This window comes from Falco biarmicus, chromosome 6 (genome assembly GCF_023638135.1).
Source record: "Falco biarmicus isolate bFalBia1 chromosome 6, bFalBia1.pri, whole genome shotgun sequence".
Taxonomy (NCBI): domain Eukaryota; kingdom Metazoa; phylum Chordata; class Aves; order Falconiformes; family Falconidae; genus Falco; species Falco biarmicus.
The window spans coordinates 4,132,978-4,153,241 of NC_079293.1; the positions used below are offsets into that span (position 1 = coordinate 4,132,978).

At 41.3% G+C, this 20,264-nt stretch overlaps 1 long non-coding RNA gene across 2 annotated transcripts in view; it reads right to left on the reverse strand.

Moving 5' to 3' along the window:
- LOC130151711 (uncharacterized) overlaps positions 1–20,264 on the reverse strand; it is a 100,118-nt gene that overhangs the window by 43,391 nt on the left and 36,463 nt on the right. For both annotated transcript variants that reach the window (XR_008822689.1, XR_008822688.1), the window contains 2 exons: positions 9,010–9,171; positions 7,576–7,666 (listed from right to left, as the gene is read on the reverse strand). This is a non-coding gene — a long non-coding RNA (uncharacterized LOC130151711). The remainder of the gene's footprint in view (positions 1–7,575; positions 7,667–9,009; positions 9,172–20,264) is intronic.

Sequence of the window (20,264 nt, forward strand, 5' to 3'; positions counted from 1 at the left end):
AATTCCTAACATATAATAGAAGGGAAAGGAAATAGGAATGTTTGATCCTAAGGTTATATTGCTTTTTTTTTTTTCTTTTCAGAACAGGAAGGTGGCACAGCTGAAATACACATCATTGTGTTCACTAAATACACACCAATTTGTCTGGTCTGTTTACAGACTTAGTCATGCCCTGCCTGGTGTTCAGTCACTTCTTAACATCAGGTAGCGACATTAGATATTTCATGAAAGATTACAAAAGATGCCACCCAAATTCTATACAACACAGGACATGATGTTCCTTTCACCCCACCAGCATCTCAGTTCTGTAGTTCATTTCTCAGTACCACCTGCAGCTTTGTAGCCTGGGTCTGGTAATCTGCTTCTTCCCTTTCAAACTGAAGTGGTTACAGGTTCCGTATCTCCATAGATTATATTGTTCAACAAGCCTTTTATTTCCTCTTTTCCTGAGAGGGAAGTCTTGACTAGCAAGCAGCTTCTTCATAAGCAGTACTGAAATTCATGGGGCTAAATGTCAGAAAACCTAAGTGGTTTTCCTGTCACTTCATTCTCCTGAACATTTCATCAAGAATTTAAACAGGATAAAAAATACATACTTTCTCTTACATCACCAGAGTTAGTGAAAAATCACTGGAAACCAGTACAATTGGTGGTGGTTTCTTTTGGTGTTTTTTTTTTTTTCTCCAGAAAGCAGAAAATTGAACCTAAAAGTAGGTACAGGCTTAGGAATGGGATACTTGGGCAGCTGAAGATGGGTACACTATGGCCCCTGACCAGTACGAAGAATAATATTCAAAACTATCCTCTTTGCTTCTTCTGTATTTATACTTTGGGCTCATTTGTTTGTAATGCTCTATGCTGTATTTTTTTCTTCTGTAGCCCATGATGAAATGTCATACTAGATGATACTGTAAACTTGCAGAATGTTTAACAGCCATGAAAAAGCTATTCTTCACCCTCTTCTGGCTTCTATACATTAATGTCTCCTTGTCTCCTTCAACATAATCTAGGTTATCTTCAGGGTTCTTTACCTCTGGACATGCTTTCAAATCTCATTATGCAAATCCAGGATATGACACAGGAAAAAATAATATATTCAAGTTATTGAATGAGAAATCTGAACTTTTTCAGGAAGGAGTTAGATAAGCAGTAATAGAAATTAGAACTGTTAACTGAGAATCAATTTTCAGCTGTCAGTTTAACAAACAATAATAGAAGTTTTTTAATCAGTTCAGTTGGCTACCTGATGTTTCCTTCAACAAGAGGTATTCTTCAAATGACAGGTTCTTGGGAGAAGAGATGACAAAAACCCATATACGCGAACAGAATGCCTGCAACAGCCTGCTAACAACAGCCCCCTGTAAGATCCCAGCTCTGATGCCCTGCAAGGGGGTCAAGCAGCAAGTGGAAGGTGTCCAGTGCTACGTGAGAAGAGGAAATGGGGGAAGTATCGTTGTAGTGAGCATAAAAAAGCAGATGGTGCCAGTAGGCTGTAGGATTGTTGATTTTGGTTTGTAATTACAACTGGCAATCATTTTGAACCACTGCTGCTTTTTTTAATTATTCAGCTTTGATTGCAATTACAAGCCAAAATCAACAATTCTAATAGCAGAGCTCAGAGTCTTCTGATGAAACAGAAAAACTCCCAAGTGTTTGCAACCTGACCTTACAACCCTGAAATTTAACAGGAAAACTTATTAACAAGAAAACCTTTTGGATCATAGGTTGAGTGCCAATGTATTCATAGCCTACAGCTGTAAGAGTAAGAAGGTTACAGTGAGGACGGTTGAAGTTTTCTTTTGGAAGCTGAACTACAGTGAGCAAAGGCAACACCAAAGTGGGAACCCAATTTCATGCACCATTTTGCTGTACAGCCTAGTTTAAGGCAACTGGGTATCTCAAGATGAACCAAAGCTTGAGGTTTTCCAAAACAGCGAGCATTTTTTAAAAGAGTATGGCTGACTTCTGACTCATTGAAAACTGTCTCATATATGCATTATAATTCATCAGACTTGTTAAGCATTTGCAAGTAGGGCAAGAGTATTTTGAAATCTACCTGCTAGGTTCATCAAGCATCCCGTGCTTATGCAGGACACAAAAAGCCCATTTTGAGCTTGTAAGAAGCGATCACAAACACATATTTGAGCACCTAAGTGGAAATCAAGTCCATTTAAACTTTTTCTGATAAACAGTACGTGTTTCACATCACAGTCACTCTTGAGAATGAACCTCATCTTGAAAGGAAACCAAAAACAGTCTCAGCAAAAAGTTACAGAAAATCAGAGTGGAAGTGACCTCAATAGTACATCTAACCCTTCTCCCCACTGAACTATACCAAAGCCATGCCTGACAGAGGAGTTCCTCAGGTGGAGATCCCACAGCCTTTCATAGCTTGTGCTACGGTTTTCCTGTCTTTGCTCTTATTACGTTATTTCTAACTTTCAACGTGAATCCTCATTGCTCTAATTAAAGCCTCCTATTTCTTGCTCTGTCAATAGAACATGAAGGGAACAGTTTCCTCCCTCCTTTAGGTTGTGCAAAGACTGTTATATTTCCCACTAATATTCTCCTTTCTTAATTTAACCATCCCAATTTCTTAAGCCTTTCTTCATAAATCACATTTTCTTCTCCTATAATTACTGTTTTCAGCAATCTCTCCAGTTGAGCCACTTGTTTCTCAAAAGTTAGCACCCAAAACCAGGCATATTCCAAACAAACCTTTACCAAAACTTAACAGAGTGGGAGATGATTTTGCATACCCTACAAGTAACACCCCTGTCTAACTATCCTATTAACTCACAACAAAATTACATTTTTAATCCTGTTCAGTATGTGATTCACTGTGATGGGAGAGCCACCCGAACCTCTTATTCTCCAATGAGGAGAATACTCAACTCTCCAACCTCTTATTCTCTCTGTGTATTGATGCAAGAAGATTATTCCTGTCCAAGCCTAATATCTTGAAATTCTTCTTGTTGAACTGCATTGTGCTGCCTCAGACTGCATCTTCAACTTGTCAAACTCTTTCTGAAGTCTAATCCTGTCCTCCAGTACGCTCCTTAAATGTTGGTATCATCTGAAAGTTCATGAAAATACTGAAAGGTGAGAGTGAGCTTTTGATAACTGCTTTCTAAATACAGTTTTCCAAACAGCATCACACTAGTCTTACGATAATTAAACTTAGTAAGTGCTTTCTTAGCTAGTTTATAAAATGTCATGAAAGATAATACCAGAATTTATCAGGAGAAAGCAGCATGTCATTGCCTGTTTCTTCCCTATCCATAAGGGCAGTTATTATTTAGTTCCAAAAAGCAATTAGATGACTGACATAATTTGTTCTTGGCGAATCCATAATGGCTATTAACTCATTTCCTTATTGTCTTCCAGGTGTTTAAAAATACTTTGAATATTTGTGCCAATATTATTCCAGAAATCAAAGCTAAGCAGATGACTATGATTTTTAGTTCCCCATGTCACCCTTTTTCAAAGGCAGACACCATGGTCTCTCTTTTCCAGCCCTCTGGAAGCCTATGCATCTTCCAAGAATTATCCAAGATAACCACTAATAGCTCTAAGGTTGCTTCTGCCAGGCTTCACATTACAGTGAATTTCTTGAGACATGTAACCTGTTTTCTTCCCGAAAACATCCAAAAGGTAAATATTCTCCGACTGGCCTGTCTCCTTCCTTATTATTTTCTTCTGAGGTTAGCTTTGTTATATTTATGAGCACAGCTGACCAGTGAAGACTGACACAAAAAAAGCCACTGAACATATCAACCATCTCAACCTCATTTTTTGGCAGCCTATTTTATTATTCTTTTAATAGTGAATCCACTTTTTTCTCCTTGTCCTTTCTCTTGCTTCTAACATACTTACGGGAAGTTTTTTTGCTAGCCTTTCTGTCCCTTGCTACTTTAACGTGGTGATTATTGAGAATGTGATAACTCAAGCAGTAATTCGAACAGCTGGTGTTAGAAGTACGAGCTATATTGTGGTACTTTCAAGTGCAGTTCTGGTCAGCTGGAGTGAGCAGCTCCACAGCAGTCTGCCTTGCAGCAAACACTGGCATTAGGGGCGTGTAGTGGAGCTGGTGGTTGTAAATGTTCACAGGTGGAATGAGAGTGCCAAGAAGAGGCGCCATCAAAGAGGTCGGAAGAGCAGACAGCACCCTAATGTATGCTACAGCATCATTGCCCTCCTTCTCGTCTTGCTGGGCACACTGGAGGTCAAATGTAAGACTGAAAAGTGGGATAATGATGCATATTCAGTGGGCTTGGTGCACCCTGTGGTACCTACCTGCAGCTGCCCTCGCTGTGGCTGGCGGTGAATGCAGGCACTGTTAGCCTGCTTCTGCCCTAAGCCCCAGGCACATCGAGAGGTGGACTGACTGGCTCCATCTCTCTCCGCTTGCCTGTCAGTTCCTCTGTCTGTAAATAATGGAAAACCTCTCTCCACCATGCCTCCCCCTTCCTCTGAGCAATGCAACTGGAGCTGTGTCAGGGCAGCTACTTTTTTCTTTGCTCTGATTGCACAATAATGAAAGGATGGGAAACAAAGACTAGCAACTTTTGAGATTAATCTCCCTTCTGTTCTCAGCTGTCAGACTTACTTATTTTTTCCTTTTTTCAGCTAAATCAGGTCATTATACTACAAATCTTTACTCTGAATGAAAGATTAAACTCAGGTATTTTATTTTCATCAGGGCATAATATTCAGCACAGAATAATTGGCTACAGTTTCATCTGGATATTTGTATGGGGCCTCCTATCAAATTCCACTAAACCCTTACTGACCCTTTCCGTTTTGTTGAATTCCTTAGGATCTTACTACAGTAGAGTCCTGGCAAAGAGAATTTTGCACTCAATTATACCTATCTTCACATCTGAGATGTCATGTTTTCATGAAGCCTTTTTAAACAATCAAGAGAATTAAAAGGTCTTCAGGGCTGCATTGTAATAAAAATAGTAATAGAAAAGAAAAAAATGCATAACCTAAGTGTTTGTCCTTGACATAGTATTTTTCCTACAATGAGAATACAAAAAGAGGAGAGGAAAAAAAGCAGGAAATAAGAAAAGGTTTTCAGACTACATTTAACTGCTTCAAAGCCAACAGTAAAGTACCACAGTTAAACCAGAAGATGTTAAATCAAAAAGGCATAAGGTCATCAAAACCAAGGCTCATTGAGTCAGTGTATTTGGATAGATGTCACTTCCACTTTTCTGTACAAAGAGTGCTATATTGTGTAAAGACAGCAAAGCTCACGTTGCCATAAAATTAAAAACAAAAACTATTCAGTCTGTTGTGGTGGTGTTATGAGAAGTAGGCAGGTTTCTCGTACATGAATAGACTCTCTGTTGTGACTGTTGGATCTACCTTGATTTTTCTTACTTCACCGATTACTGTCTTTTAAAAAAAAGGCACTATCACAGAGGGAACATGTCTTCTCAACCAAGAAAAACTGGCTTAACGCCACTTCTGCTCTACCAGAGATTGACTCAACAGCAGCTTTGGGTTTTATTTTAAACAGAGACAAAGCATGACAAAAGCATGGGGCATAACAGCTCAACATGGGCTTCTGCTAAAGCACAGGTGGTCTTTGCTGTTGCAACAAATCGGAACATTTCTAGACCTAGTGTGTCTGTTCATGTTAGCTTTGTTTTCTCTTAAAAAAAAATATCAATTTAGAAGTAAAAGCCTACTACAAAATTCTCCTTCAGAGGTAATAAAAGGCAATGGGGCTAGCTGATGTTTGGAGCCCTTGAAAAGTTATGTTTCATATTAAGGTCAAAAAAAGTTTATGAAACATTTTGGGTTATTTCTCTCAGAAGTATCATTTCCATGATATAAAGGTCACTGAAGGAGTTCATATCCGACTAGATCCTACACAGACTATTTTGTTGATTCCTTTGCTCTCTTATGAACGGGTAGTTCATAAAAACATTTCAGTCATGTTTTTAGCATATGCAGTGCAAAGGTGGGTTTAGTCCTTGTGCTGTATGACACAGGCAGTCCATTAACTTTGGGCAGGAAAGCCCTAATGAGAATTGCCAGAAATACTCCTTGGATCAGCAGCTGCACTAATGAGTTTGAAAGGTACAAGGCAAACAGTGCCCTCTGAATGTGGAAATCTACAACTCAACTCTTCCTCAGGTTACTTGTGTCTTCTCTGATTGATCGCATTTTTTCAATTTTCTCCTTCACTTGAGCTTTGAGTTTTGTCTTGCATGTATCACAGCTGGGAAACAAAACAGCACAAGGAACATACAAATAAAGAGGAAACAGAACAAGTTCCGTGTCCCGGTGACAGGAACAGAAAAGTGCTGCTGGCGGGGGTTGGAGATTAAACCATGGCACCTTGAAGTCATTGCACATGTAGGACCAGGGAAAAGCCTTTCACACAGGCCACCAGCATGCGTGATTCTAAAAAGCCAGATCACAATTTATGAACCATAGGAATAAGTAAGGAAATCAGGACAGGTAAAAATTATTTGCAAATGTGACTCAGAAATGACTTGATCTTCCAGAAATTTTGAATTGCACACCTCTGTATTTACTCACTGAAGAGGTATGAAAGACAGACCTCTTTTCCTATGCAGCACCAGGGGTAAGGAAGACACTTTTCCTGGGCAGAGAGGTGAGGAAAGGAAAAAGGGGTGGAGAGTTCTTATTGACTGGCTGCAGCTCAGCTGGAGCACAGAGAGGAGTAAGAGAGGGTGATCACCAGGAAGAACCATCCCAGCACCCATGCGTGACACCAAAAGCCTGCCCTGTCACATTATCTGCATAAAAGGACTTCACCGAAGGGAACAGGAGTTCCCATGGACGTACAGAGGATCTGTTGTGCAGGTTGGCTCACTAGATTTTACTCTGCCATACCAGATGCGCTCAAAACAGAGTGCACATTTTGCCCAAATTAATCCACCTTGAGCACATTATGTGCAGCTGCCTGTTCCACATAAATTGACAATCTCAAAATGTCAGCACCACTCATTAGCCCACGCCAAACTAATTTTTCCAACTGGGTGGGCTCCGATTTAAATCTTACCCTACTAGCATGGGTCTCTGCACCATCAGCCTGAACTTCCACTCTTGGTGAATGGAGGAGGCACACCTTATCTGCCCTTACACTCTTAAATGTCAAATTTCAACATTTTTTAAAAATGCACAAGACTCTGGCTTTTTCAGAAGGATTGCTCTGCAAAGTAACTGGAAGCCAGTTTAGGAGCCAGTGGTGCTATTTGCAGAGGTGGATTGTAATCCTTCTTGCTACAGCTGCTATGTCCACTGCCAGGATTGCCACTGAAAAACTCCTGTGGCTTGTCAAAACAAGTAACTCACTAGCTCATTTAAGTATACAGATCTGAAAACTACGGCAGTTCAGAGTTGTTAATGTGCAATTCACTAAGCACTGTCACAGAAGTGGCAAAGTCTGAAAGAGGTCTGAAGGCAGCAAAGCCTCACCCATTTCAGTTGACTCTCACACCCCAAGCCCCATTTTCAAAGCAGTTTTGGCACCTGCAGGGGCCTGTGACTTGAGCCCAGAGGTCCTTACTCATTTGTGAAAATTGCACTCACCTTCTGTATCGCCCCGTGCCCTGAAGCCAAAAAGTGCTCACAGAAGATGGTTGGTTCTTCACCTGTTTCACTGGTAAGTGCAAGGAGGCATCTGCAGACAAAAGAAAAAAGTTAAGAGGAATACTAACCGATATATAATTAATATTATTTTTTTTAAGTGAACAAGTTTCTCTCCCTTTCTTCTAATTGATTTAAACTGAAGGCAAGAAAAGGACAACAAACTTGATCTGGGATATCTAGTAAGGAGAAGTCATTCCCTGACGTTGTCCAACAGGCTCCTTCATGGGAAGTTAAGTACATCTCTTATGCTAAGAGACCCCCATTCTACGTATATCAAAAAGATACAAAAGTATCTTTAACAATCTTGCCCCTAAGCCTCAGTTTCTTACCTGTAAAATTACAATTACAGTAGTTTCTTACTTCATGAGGACCTTGTAACGTGTAATAGTTTAACATTTGGAGTTGTACATATTATACACTGATGAGGGCTTGTATACTTATCAAGAGACATCAGATGTCTAAGTAGGTAAGGGGAGCCAGACACAAATTTATGCTGCCTGATACTCTCAGGTGAATAAAAGCCACACAAGCTGCTCTGAACCTGAGCAAAAAAAACTTTGTTTAGAGCAAGAGCAGGCTGGCCTACTTTCATCCTATAGGCATGCCCAAGGACAGTCCTGACACAGGTTTCAACACAGGTTCAGTTTCAAACGTACCCTGGAGAGCAGCGGATTGTAGTGAAGTTACCAAACAGCCCAGCAAGCTCCTGAAGTCCTTCAGAGGTCTGTGGGGTTTGTCAACCTAACTTGCTTGCCTTTGAACATCTCAGGCAGGCAGGCAAACACTACACCACTATCAGAAATGCTGAATCAAATCAAAACACTACTGAAAACTTCATAAAAGTCAGCGAGGAAATCCTTCTTCTTCTTCTGTCACAGCACTCCCCAAACTAGCCAGCTGTAACAAGGTCTTTTACAATCTCATACCAGCACACTCTTCATGCCAGTCCCTCTGCTGCCTTCTCCTAGTCTCTCCTCATCCAGGGCACGCTCTCTCTGCTTCTCTCTCTTCCGTGGCTGCCCAACCACTTCACAGAACCAGCCACAGCTGCACCTTGTCTACATCGGCCAACCCACCGCCCCTGAAGCCAGCCCACAGTTGTATATTATCAATGATAATTAACCCAGCTTCATTCCACTACATTCTTCTGTTCGTTATTGATGGCTGCAAGATAACCTTTACGTATAGCGCCCTGGGGACTTACGCAATACAATGTAGTGGCACTGATGAGGAGGATTATTTATTGTGTATACAGTTGCTTAAAGATGTAAGGCACTGCGTAAATACTCTGGAAAGTATCATTCCATGAAAAAGCTCTCAATTACGCATCAAAATACTAAAATACTTCCTGCATCAAAGTTATTCTGGACTTACCCTTCACATCACAAGCTACATTTGCAATGGTCAGAAGGTCTGACTGTATTCACTATTTCACAGCAGCTGATATGCAGGCCATGTAAGAACATCATAGTTTCTTCCTGGTATTCATATAGTACCAATAATCCGCAAGGCATATTGATAATGGTCTTCACACATCTAGAAAATAAAAGCACCAAGGAAGCTGCAGGCTTATTTGACAGAATTTCAAAATAATTTTCAGAAACTATGTTAATGAATCATGGAACTTGCATTCAGAAGTGATAAAATGGTCCGGTATGGTAAGGACTGCATGAGCAACAATAACCTGGTCATTTTGTGTAAGTACATTAAAATACAGCATGTAATTAAGAGGCTGTGTATGAGCTCAGAAAATTCTTAAGTAATAAAAGACACAGTTGTGTCCATAATGTCAGAAATAAATGTAAAAGAAACTGCATGTACACAAGAGGCAGGTCAGACAGCACAGAACAGAGTGCAAAACCTCTGGTGATCATCTTCAGCTCTTTTGCTCTTTCATTATTGTCACAGACACACCAAGTAAATATATTTATTATGAGATAGCTTCCACCACATGCTGCTCTCAGTGAGTAGCTCCTCACTTAAACTAAAATCAGCAATATTGACTTAGTGATCAGTCAGACATACCAATTAGTCATATGGCCTATAACAAAACAATTCACACCAGCAGCCACTCACACTGGAGGGAACTGATGTTTGCCCCATGAGCCCTTTTGGCTTGTGTTCTGTGCATTACACTTCTATTAAAACTTGGGGGGGGGGCATTTTTTTATGTCTACTGAATATGGATTCTTGTATATTTGAAGCCTGTTATACCAAATGCAACTGAAATCACTCTCCGTTGTGCTGCTTTATTTTCTAGGCTCCAGGTTCCAGGGTCTAACTTTTCCCAGAGGAAAGGTGGCAATGAATCAATAACCCCTAATCAATAGAGCAGTGTCCTGGTTTCAGCTGGGATGGAGTTAATTATCTTCTCAGGAGCTGGTGCGGTGCTGTGTTTTGGCTTTGATGTGGGACTTGTCAGTCCCTCAGGCCTTGCTAGCAAAAAGGCTGGGGGGGCACAAGGGATTGGGAGGGGACAGAGCCAGGACAGCTGGCCTGAGCTAGCGAAGGAGGTATTCCATACCATGGGGCGTCATTCCTGGTATATAAACTGGGGGGCTGGCCGGGGCGGGCAGGTCATTGCTCGGGGACCGGGCGTGGGTCAGCAGGCGGTGAGCAGTTGCGCTGTGCACCACGTGTTCCCTGCTGCCTCTCCCTCTGGATGCCATTTTTCCCTTCCCCTTTTCATTATAACTGTTATTGTCATCATTGGTACTATTGCTCTTTCATTTGTATTCTATTTGAATTATTAAATTGTTCTTATCTCAAGCCTCGAGTTTTACATTCCTTTCTGATTCTCCTCCCCACCCCTCTGGGTGAGGGGGGAGTGAGCGAGTGGCTGCATGGTACGTAATTACCAGCCAGGGTTAAACCACAACAAGCGGGAAAGACATCTCCAGAGGTTTATTTTAAACACCTACTACAGGGTAAAATAAATGTTTCTCAGGAGGCACCCATCCCTCTGTGCCTCTGTGTCCACCACAGAGCTGGTGTCTCAGACCAGGCACCTGACTTCTGGTGATGAACATCAGGGAAGCTGAGTGCCACCATCATTGGGCTCAACTGAACTAAGCTACAGCAGAGTTGTACTTAGCCCATAACCTATTAACAGGACATTGTTTGGGAAACTAAATGTTTGGGAAATTGAAATGCTTTCTTTCTGAAGACAGTTATCTAATTATTATTTTTGTTAAGGGGGGAGGGGAGGGAGAGAAAGAATATCTTTATCTTGTGGGAGACACAGGAACAGAACAAAGGGCCTTTTTGGCTTTTACTGCAGTTGCAGAAAGCAATCCTCAGTGATATAACTCATCAAAAAGATTTTGTATGCTAAAGAAGATTTTCTGTGAAATTCTTCTGGGCAAATTCATCTGGGGTGCATTAAGACAAATCCAGTTATACTGATCTATTACTTCTGTCTGAGAACTTCGTTTTCTTCAATTTAAAAACAATGCAAGGGAGTAGGAAAATGTTTAAGCAATGAGACATGACATTCTATACCATGCTGTACTGTTGATTAATGTGTATCCCGGGTGGAGAGGGAGTAAGACAAGTGCCTACACCATATGCGGTGAGCGCATTAATCAATATTAATGTGTATTAACAGGTACAGAGAGAGGGTACTGAAGAAGAGCTGGGTTTGGAGCCCAGTCCTGCTGTGATGGCAATGCGGGACTGAGTCCTGTTGACACAAGGAATTGGCCTGACCTCTGAGGCTGTGACCTTAGAAAAGCACGTGCATTTGATGAACTCACTGCCACAGGATGTTGCTGATGCTAAAAGCTTTACATGGATTCAAGGAGAGGCACAGCAAGTTCACAGATCAGAAATAATTTCAGGCTGTAAATTCAAAGAAGCATCTCTAGGTCAGGAAGTCTTTCAGCTGCAAATGATTGGAAGCAGGGAGAGTACCCAGGGAAGTATCATGTATCGTGCACCCTGGGTTTATACTCTTTCCTGGACATCTCCTTTTGGCAGCCACCAGGGGCAGGACAGAGAGCTAGAGTGCCATGTGGTACCACCCCATTCAGTGTTCTTATAGTCTGGTTTTTTATGTCCTAAACTTACAACATATGACTAGTCCCCTTTAAGTCTATGCAAGTTGTACAACACTCAAGAGTGGAACAGTATATGCAGCTATATATATATAACTCCATTGATAAACTGAACCGCGTCCAGACTTTTAGGTAGCTGGCTCAGTGTGAAGACCAGCAGGCATTCGGCACGATCTTCCACCACAGAGACCACCAAGTACCCACTGCTGGTGACACAGCAGCTCTCATTTCCAAGCTCTGGCACAGCACAGTGGCTTGAGAGCTACTGTCTGCCTGAAGGTGAGAAACCAGCCAAGAGACATAACTCAGTGCAGTACAAAGCACTTTAGGAACCCCGCATCACCGCTGCTCCAGATGCAGGAGAGAGGTGGGATCCCCCCTTGGCATGAGGCAGCAGCTCTTGCTCTCCGCTAAATTCAGAAGCATCCCTGTTTTCTACTCTGCAGGGCAGAGACCGTGTAACGCAACTGCCATATTAGGGAAGCAAAGAAAAAAAAAAAATAACACATTGCCTATTGGAGTGTATTAATGTGCCCCACAGCAGTCTCATTACGACTGTTAAACATTTACCCAAGATACTGAAATAAATGTCTTTTTTATTCATGGCCTCCCCTCCAGCCTCTCTGTTACTTCCAGACCCTCCGTACCAGCACAGGAACCAGGCTGGTTCAATAGTCCCGACAGCCAAAGAATGCTGTCAACTGCCTACTTTCAAATTAAATCGAGCTTCTCTAATGTTTCTAATTTAATGTATTAATGCACACAACAAAAGCAAAGCTTTTGGTTTGGCTTTTCTTTCATTCATATGGTCCTGTGTTTCAAAACATTTTTTGAGTGCCTGAGGTGGCTTTTAAATTATACTTTCAACTGATAAGTAAATGAAGAGATTTGAATACTGATCATTTTCCAGCACCATGATTTTGAATTTAAAGAAACTATTATTTTAAAGATGACTGGCTAAAGGTGGAAGTACTCTAAAAACTGGACGTGTCAGTAAAACATCTCAGCTGTGTTTCGTCCTTTCTCTCCATTTTAGATAACACGAGGGACCATCTGTAACTTACATCACGCTATTAGAACCTGGCCCTGTGCAGATCAATAAAGACGACATGACTTTGCTCCACACTCCAGTCCAAAGCCTTGGCTACTCACTAGACAGCCTGTAATTTCAGCAAGGAAAGAGAATGCCTGCAGGTGTTGAATTAACGCACCATGAAAGTAGAACTCTGCTGTGTTGCGATGGAGTTAAAATCAGGCTTCTCCGGTATTGTTGACAGTATTCAGCTCCCAGTGCATTTCTGACTTTGGATACATAGGCTACCTAGTAATTTTGCCACATCTTGAAAATAGAGCAGGGGAAAAACTCCATTTAGATTCTTACAGCCATAGGTAATATTTACCATTTGCTAACAGATGGTTTTGTTGTGAATGGAGCCTGCTTCTTCAGTCCCACAACACAGAAATTTTCTTCTGCATCACTAAAACTATTAGAAAGGAACTCAATAACAAAAAAGTCACAGATTTCTAAGAAAAATAATTTAAATTCTGATTTTAACCAAAAATATAATCAATAAAAGTCAAACTAGAAAAAAACTGTATTTTGAAAGAAAAACGGTTTAATTACAAACATTTTAATTTTTTTAATTAGAGCTGAAACAATGTACTCCGTAATTGCAATGCCATTATCCCATTGACTTTGGATGAGAAAACTGATATAGGCAGTGAAGAAAACCCATCACCCAGGCAGCTGCTTTTTAAGCAGACACCTGCTCAGCTATGCCTCTGTGGGTCACATCTAGTTGCCGTTCCATATGTGTGACATTTCTGAGGCCAGCTTGTGGCTTTATCTCCCAGTATCTCAGTAAAGCTGTGAAAATTTAGATTTCTGACGAAGGCCATGCTGACACCTGTCTCCACTCCCAACCTGTACCACTGAGTCACCCCACGGGGAGGAACAGGCAAGCCTTCATTGTACTGAGGTGGAGGTGAAGACGTCTGCTCAATATTTTCCATACAGCTGCTCTGTTCCCTGGAGCAAGTTTGCAAGCCCTGAATAGAGCTAGTCGTCAAGGTGAGGTGATGTAGGCAGTTGCCTCAGGCAGCAGGCTGCCAGGGTGGAAATCAGCCATGGCTGTCACTGCAGCTGGAAATGTGCAGGGCAGCAGCTACTTCTGGGTGGGAGAATGAGGGGGCCACATTGAAGCAGGGCCACTACAAGCACTAGATCAGCTTTCCCCACCTATGGGCAAACACCCAGCACCAGAGATTACGCAGTTTTCCTAAGTAACCTTCTCCAGTGCTGCACTTACAACAGCAAAAGCTTTTTCCTAATGACAAACCTGAATGTGGTCTCTGGCTGTTGCCCTATGTCAAATGATCTGCCACCACCTGAAGCACTGCAGCTGTGTCATCTTTGTGACTGGCCTTCGAGTTGTTCTAGGTACAACCTCACTGGCATGGACTGGGGGAGAGAAATTCCTCAGTCTACTGGCCATGCTCCTCCTAACGTACCCCAACACGCATGTGCCTCCTTTTTGAAGAGGGTGCACTGCCAGCTCCTGCTCAGTTTGGCATCCACCTGGTCCTTTCAGCAGAGTTACAACTCAGGCAGGCAGTTCGCAGTGTTTTTGGTGTGTGAGTTCATTTTAGGCAAGGATAAAAAAAAATACCCAAAGCACTACACATCCATAGAAGTTCAAAAATAATGCGTTCAGTTCCCATTATCCCCTTTTTTTTCCCCCTTCTGTACTCACACTGCCCCATGTTGTTATTAATATCAGCTGTTGGAACTGCCAGTACAAGAGCATCCACAGATACTTTTGAAAACAGGCTTAAAATCATGACTTTCCCAAATGTAATTGGGACAACTGCTACTAGCTTGTTCAATAGTTATGTGTGTCCATATAGCCAGAGCATATTATGGTGAGAACATATGTATGGGGCAGAGAAAGGAGTCTCCAGTATATTTCACTGCTATGTTCACACAATCAAGCAGTGTGGCTCAGTAAAGGTGGATTAGCTATGTCTAATAGTTAGGGCTGAGGACTCACTATACACTTTACAAGAATTTCAGGGTATTTTATTTCTGGTTAGCTCTAGTCTATTCCTATGGACTTGATCAGCCACAAACAGTGAATTAGGTGCAAGCTGGGACCACATCTTTCAGTTTACTTTCATGTACTCCAAGGCAGCTCTACATGTGAACCCAAGTATTGTAAACTGGAAAGATTAAGATTTGTGTTTCAGAGGTGCTGTCCTGATTTGAACTACAATGCTAATGCAACAGTACCAGTAGAGTTTCTTCTCTGGGCACTTCCTGACCCTACTCTTGTCTCCCAATAGCATATAACCTGCCTCACTCAGAGACCCTGAGAAATCAACACATCCCTGTGATTACAAGCGAATGTCAGGTGTTCAGTACCATTTTTCTTTATCTCATACCTTCAGTTCAAGAATCATTATTATTTCCTTCTCTGCCTCATGTCTTTCATCGCATCATCTTTTATGGCGTGTACTAGCGCAAGCCTACATCCTTCCTGAAGCATTTGAAGGTTGCTGAGTTTATTTACATCCAGCAGCACATTAATACTTTCCACTACAGCACGTTAATACTTTCCATTATGCAACATGAGCTCTTAGCTATTCCTTGGACATTAATTTAGTTGAATATGATAGTCAGAACTCTCTGACGTTGTTAAAGTTAATGATCTGATACTTCACAAGACAAGAGACATTTCAAATCAAATTGATCGTATTAATAGTTTTATTGAGCAACATTAGCAGAAGTATGTTGTTCCACAATGTCCCTCAAGCAAAGCCTTTATTGGCACATTAATGGTGACAGAATGTCCAAATCCAAAGTAAGAGGCACTTTTTATTTATATAACACAATTACAGATAGCCTAAAATTCCAGATCAGAAACTGACAACCATACGGCTGCTCGAAAGCCCTATCTGCTGTTGAAATGTATGGATAACTGCTGCATGCAAATCACTACACTTTATGGACAGGTTCTCTGTGTTTCCAGCTGCCTGTGCCAGGGAAGAGGAATATCTGGTGGAAGGGCAATGAATGAATTTTCTCCTGAGGTACTGAAGTATCTGGGAGTCCATTTGATGCTAGGAAGAGGGGAAGGTAGCCAGCATCTTGAAAAATAAGACTTTTCCTGAGCGGTAAGATAGTACAACATTTCAGGTCTATGTGATGCATGCTGAAGAGAACTTGGTGAGGAAGGCAAGTGGGAAGAGAGCTGGGAAGAGCAGATTATACCTGAGTAAGTCAGAATAGGCCAGTTTCACAGGCATGATTTAAAGCTGCTGAGAATCATTCACACTGTACTTACTACCTCAGTCTACTGGACCTAAAAGGACTTATTCAAGCCAAAGATTTTCTCAGCCACAGGAATGCCGCACTGGCCCTCACACATATGATCAGAGGAGCAGTTTTTCACATAGATCACAGGCCAAATTCATCAAACTTTTCTTCTCCCAATGGCCATGTCATTTAGGTCAAGCTGTATTCCAAGTATCATTAAAACAGTGCAGAATTCTCAATTTTTAAAACTTTCTCTATGTCAGATTGCCAAGCGGTTTTTCCAACACACTCTCTTTAACACGGCATATCTATATGAACAACTATAATTGATCAACTTTATGCCACATACCTCGGAGCACATGCGATAGGATTATCTGACACAGTTTAAGGTGTTTTGACGAAGAAAGAGTGGCTTCTGCTACATTACTTTGAGCATCCAAACTGAAAGCTGAAGAGAGCACAGTTCAACAAAATCTTCCATCTCCATCCTTCCTTCCCATTGGGTGTATTTGCCTAGCATGGCACATCCAGAGAAGAAAACTGTTACCCTAAATAACAGGGGACATATATGATACAATATAATAACAAGTTCAGCCTGCAAAGTGCCGTGTTCAGACCACTGCTGAGAGTGATCTACCCTGGATGCTCTGACTGTTTCTGCTGATGGCATTAGGCACTATGCAACCTGAATTGCACATCACTCCCTCTGCGTTAGACACCATAGCATCCACAAGGCTTACATTAGGCAAATATGCTAAGCAGTCTGACTACCATGCCAAAGGGGTATTTTGGATAAGCTTTGAAACTTGTAGCGGTGGTCAGAACTGTGGCTTCCAAGGGCTTGCAGTTTTCAGCCTGTCTTCTTTCACAGTGTTTTCAATTACAAGTGCAAGGCAGCCAGTGAGAAGTGGTGAACGTGCCCATAACCCATTGAAGCAAAAGACTTCATTATTGCCTTAGAAAAGTAAGATCCTATCAAATTGTCTAAGCAGCTTTAAGTCACTGAGAGTTTGGCACCCTGCTAGATCAACAAATAGAAAAGGCAATAAAGACCATCCCAGCTAATAGTGTAAAGAAGTCTACATGGCAAACCCTTCTGCCAGTTCTACGATTTGCTGCTTTCTCCCCAGGTACAAATCATTTTCTGTGCCTACAATTTTCAAGAGAGAGCCTTTGAAACTGTGTATGATGCAACAAAGTTTGACAACAATCCAGCAAGGTCTGCAGCTGAAAAAGGAGGCAGCAGCAATCAGGGGTGAACTGCAGACAATTGTTCCACAGCCGCTGTTGCCGAATTGTAAGCCTGTGCTCGTGAACTAAAAAAATCTATCTCAGATAATTGACATTTATTTGATTGAAACAGCAGGGTGCCCTCCATCAGAATGGGAGGAGACCATATGGAATAACAGTATGAGTGGAGATAATGTTTGTCTGCTGAGTGTGTCAATGTGTTTAGAGATTATTCATCGGGCTCTAGGGATTCCAGTATGGTAATGTTTCAGCTAAATTAGAATCAGATTAATTGCTCTAATCTAATGCAAAGACAATGTTTATCAAATTATTGCTCCTTCACCACATGATATTGCAGTGTCATTACTCTTTGAGTTAAAAAAAAAAAATATATCAAAAGGCTCTCTTGTATCACATCTGCTCAAGAGCTCCGTAACAGTGCTGATTTCTGCACAGGAGAGTTAATGCAGTTTATAACTCTGTGAAGGAACTAATGAATTAGAGTGAAAGCTTTGTAGAAAATAAATCCTCCATATTGTGGGTAGGTCTTAAACTATATTAATTAGAATTACTTTGCCTTCTTTTGGGCTTGAGCTTTTTTGGAGGGAGTGCTTTATTTTTGCTCAAATTTTGTTTTAAATTTTATTTCGGTGGAAGCACGGGGAGGGGGATGTCATAGGAGGTAGCACTAATACTGAAAAATACAGTAAAAAAAATGTTTTCCTCAATTTTTCATCTTTCAAAATTTTCTTCTTATCTGGAAATTACGATGAAATTACCAAAAGTTGAATATGCAGATAAGATGCCTAAAACCCTTCAGATATGCTTTACATTATTTAATGTTTAGGGTTATTTTAGATCACATATCAAACGCCAGCATTATTTTAGATCATATATCAAAAGCCAGCACTGAGGAGACATGAGCTCTTCAGCTCCTTTAAAATGCAGTGGAAATCTGCAGTTCTGGTAACACTGCACTGCAGGTGTTGAGTACACTCCTTTAATCACTCAGTGGCTTGAATGGTGCAAGAATGGGCTCCAAAAATGTCTTTTAAAAGCTGCATCAGGGTTTGTTACCCTTGGTATTTTAGAATATTTTCAGTATATGCTACACATGCTAAAGCACAACATTAAAACATTAGCCCTTTTAAAACTGGATCTGGTAAGCATGATCCTCAAAAGGGGTAGAAGCATTATCTCTTCTCAAAAGTGCTAACAAACCAACCAGGAATCTGGTTTTCCAGTGTTGCACCGATGTGATGATGCTGAAAAGCCTTGAAGTTCACAGGACTTTGTGTATCAAACTGGAACGACAGAAGACAGCCAGGCACTTTGTCTCTGCTTAATTTATAATGGTGACACTGTGTTTGCGAGGCATTCAGGCTGCATGCTTAAGAGAGCACTGAACAAATATTTTCTAGGCTTCCATAGTAACTAATAGTTGTTCTTGCCTTTAAAGGGTCATACATCCTCTCAAGACATATTTCACTGAAATTCTATTTAAGAAAAGTGAATACCTTCGTTAGTGGAGTGCCCATAATGCATATTAGAGCACATAGTTTACAGAAGTGGGCCAAACATAACCATGATAGTGACTGAATGCTGAGCAAAAACCAGTGCTTACAGTGCTTACACATTCTGTCTCCAGTAGCTTTTGCTCCCAGGTACCACCCAGCACAAGGATGCCAAGTTTTTAAGGCACAGACCTGCAGTTGCTGGGTATTTGTTGTGCTAGTATTTTAAGATTCACTGTTTCCATAACCTATTCCCCCACATATTTTTCCCAGACACATACAACTGGGTTTTCGGGCACTTCTGGAGAGACAAACCCTCCCTCAAGCTTTTTTATTTGTGAGATATTAAAAGTTCATGGCAACTCCCCCACCTAAGGCTTTGAGTTTTAAGCCTTGCTTTATAAAACATAGATCAAAGTTAAAGCGGCATGCGCAGTTCAGACTGGGCTGCATAAACCAGACATACTCTGAAGCCATGATGACAAAGCTCTAGCCACTTGCTCTTTTCCGAGTTTCAATGCAAAGCTGTTGTTAAACCCTTTTCGGTTACCCAGGGTTCTATATACCTGTTTGAAACTAATGGGAACGTCTGCCCTCTTTCCTGGAGTTTTACTTTTGAAGTGAGTAAGGCTCCAGAAAGCTGTGGTCTACAGCGAAGAGACACTTACTCCGTCATCACTCACTGCTTGGATCTAACCTCATACCTTTTGTTCTGAGAGCTTCAGCAATAGCTTCCCCGTTGTTTTCCCTGCTGTAGGAGCTGTGAACCGCCAGCCCAGCCACTCCCCGCTGGGCTCCCGAGATCTGCGCAGCACAAAGACCTGCATCCACAGCGTGCCGGGGACAGGAAGGCACTTCTCACAGATACATATAGCTTAAGGATGATGTGACTTTCTGAGGAATACTGCGACTCACTGAATAGCTCACATCATGAAAACACTGTTCGGGAAAAATACACCGGTTTAGTACAGATCTATAAGCTTTGAAATACAGATGGGTAATCTAAATCCTTAATTTAAATAAATGACTTATACATGATCTTTAAACTATCCACTACCATTATTTGGAAATGATTTAAAGTAGCTGTAGTCCCACGCAGGAGAAATGGTAACATGCCGTCAGGGAACCTTTGTTGGTAAAATATACAGCTTTATCTGTTTCGAAGTAAAAAAATGTTGCTCACATAGGACACTCCATGTGGCAATGAATTAGAAGATTTGCAAACTAGCAGCAGGGGTTAGTGTTTCTGAAGGAAAGTCCTTTACTAGAATCTGCAGGGTACTTCAAAATTGCTATTATTACTATCTATTAAAAATCACGGTGTTAAAAATGCATAGAATGCTCTACAAAAAGATTAATGTTATAGTTTATTCCTTGCTCCAAAGAATTTAAAACACGGTTCTGCCTCCAGAGACGTTGTTGCCATACTCATGTAAGCCTGAAGGACCCAACAAAGTCAACAAAAGTTGCAGCATGTGATAAAGAGCACAGCTGGGCACTGGTTTTGTATAGGCA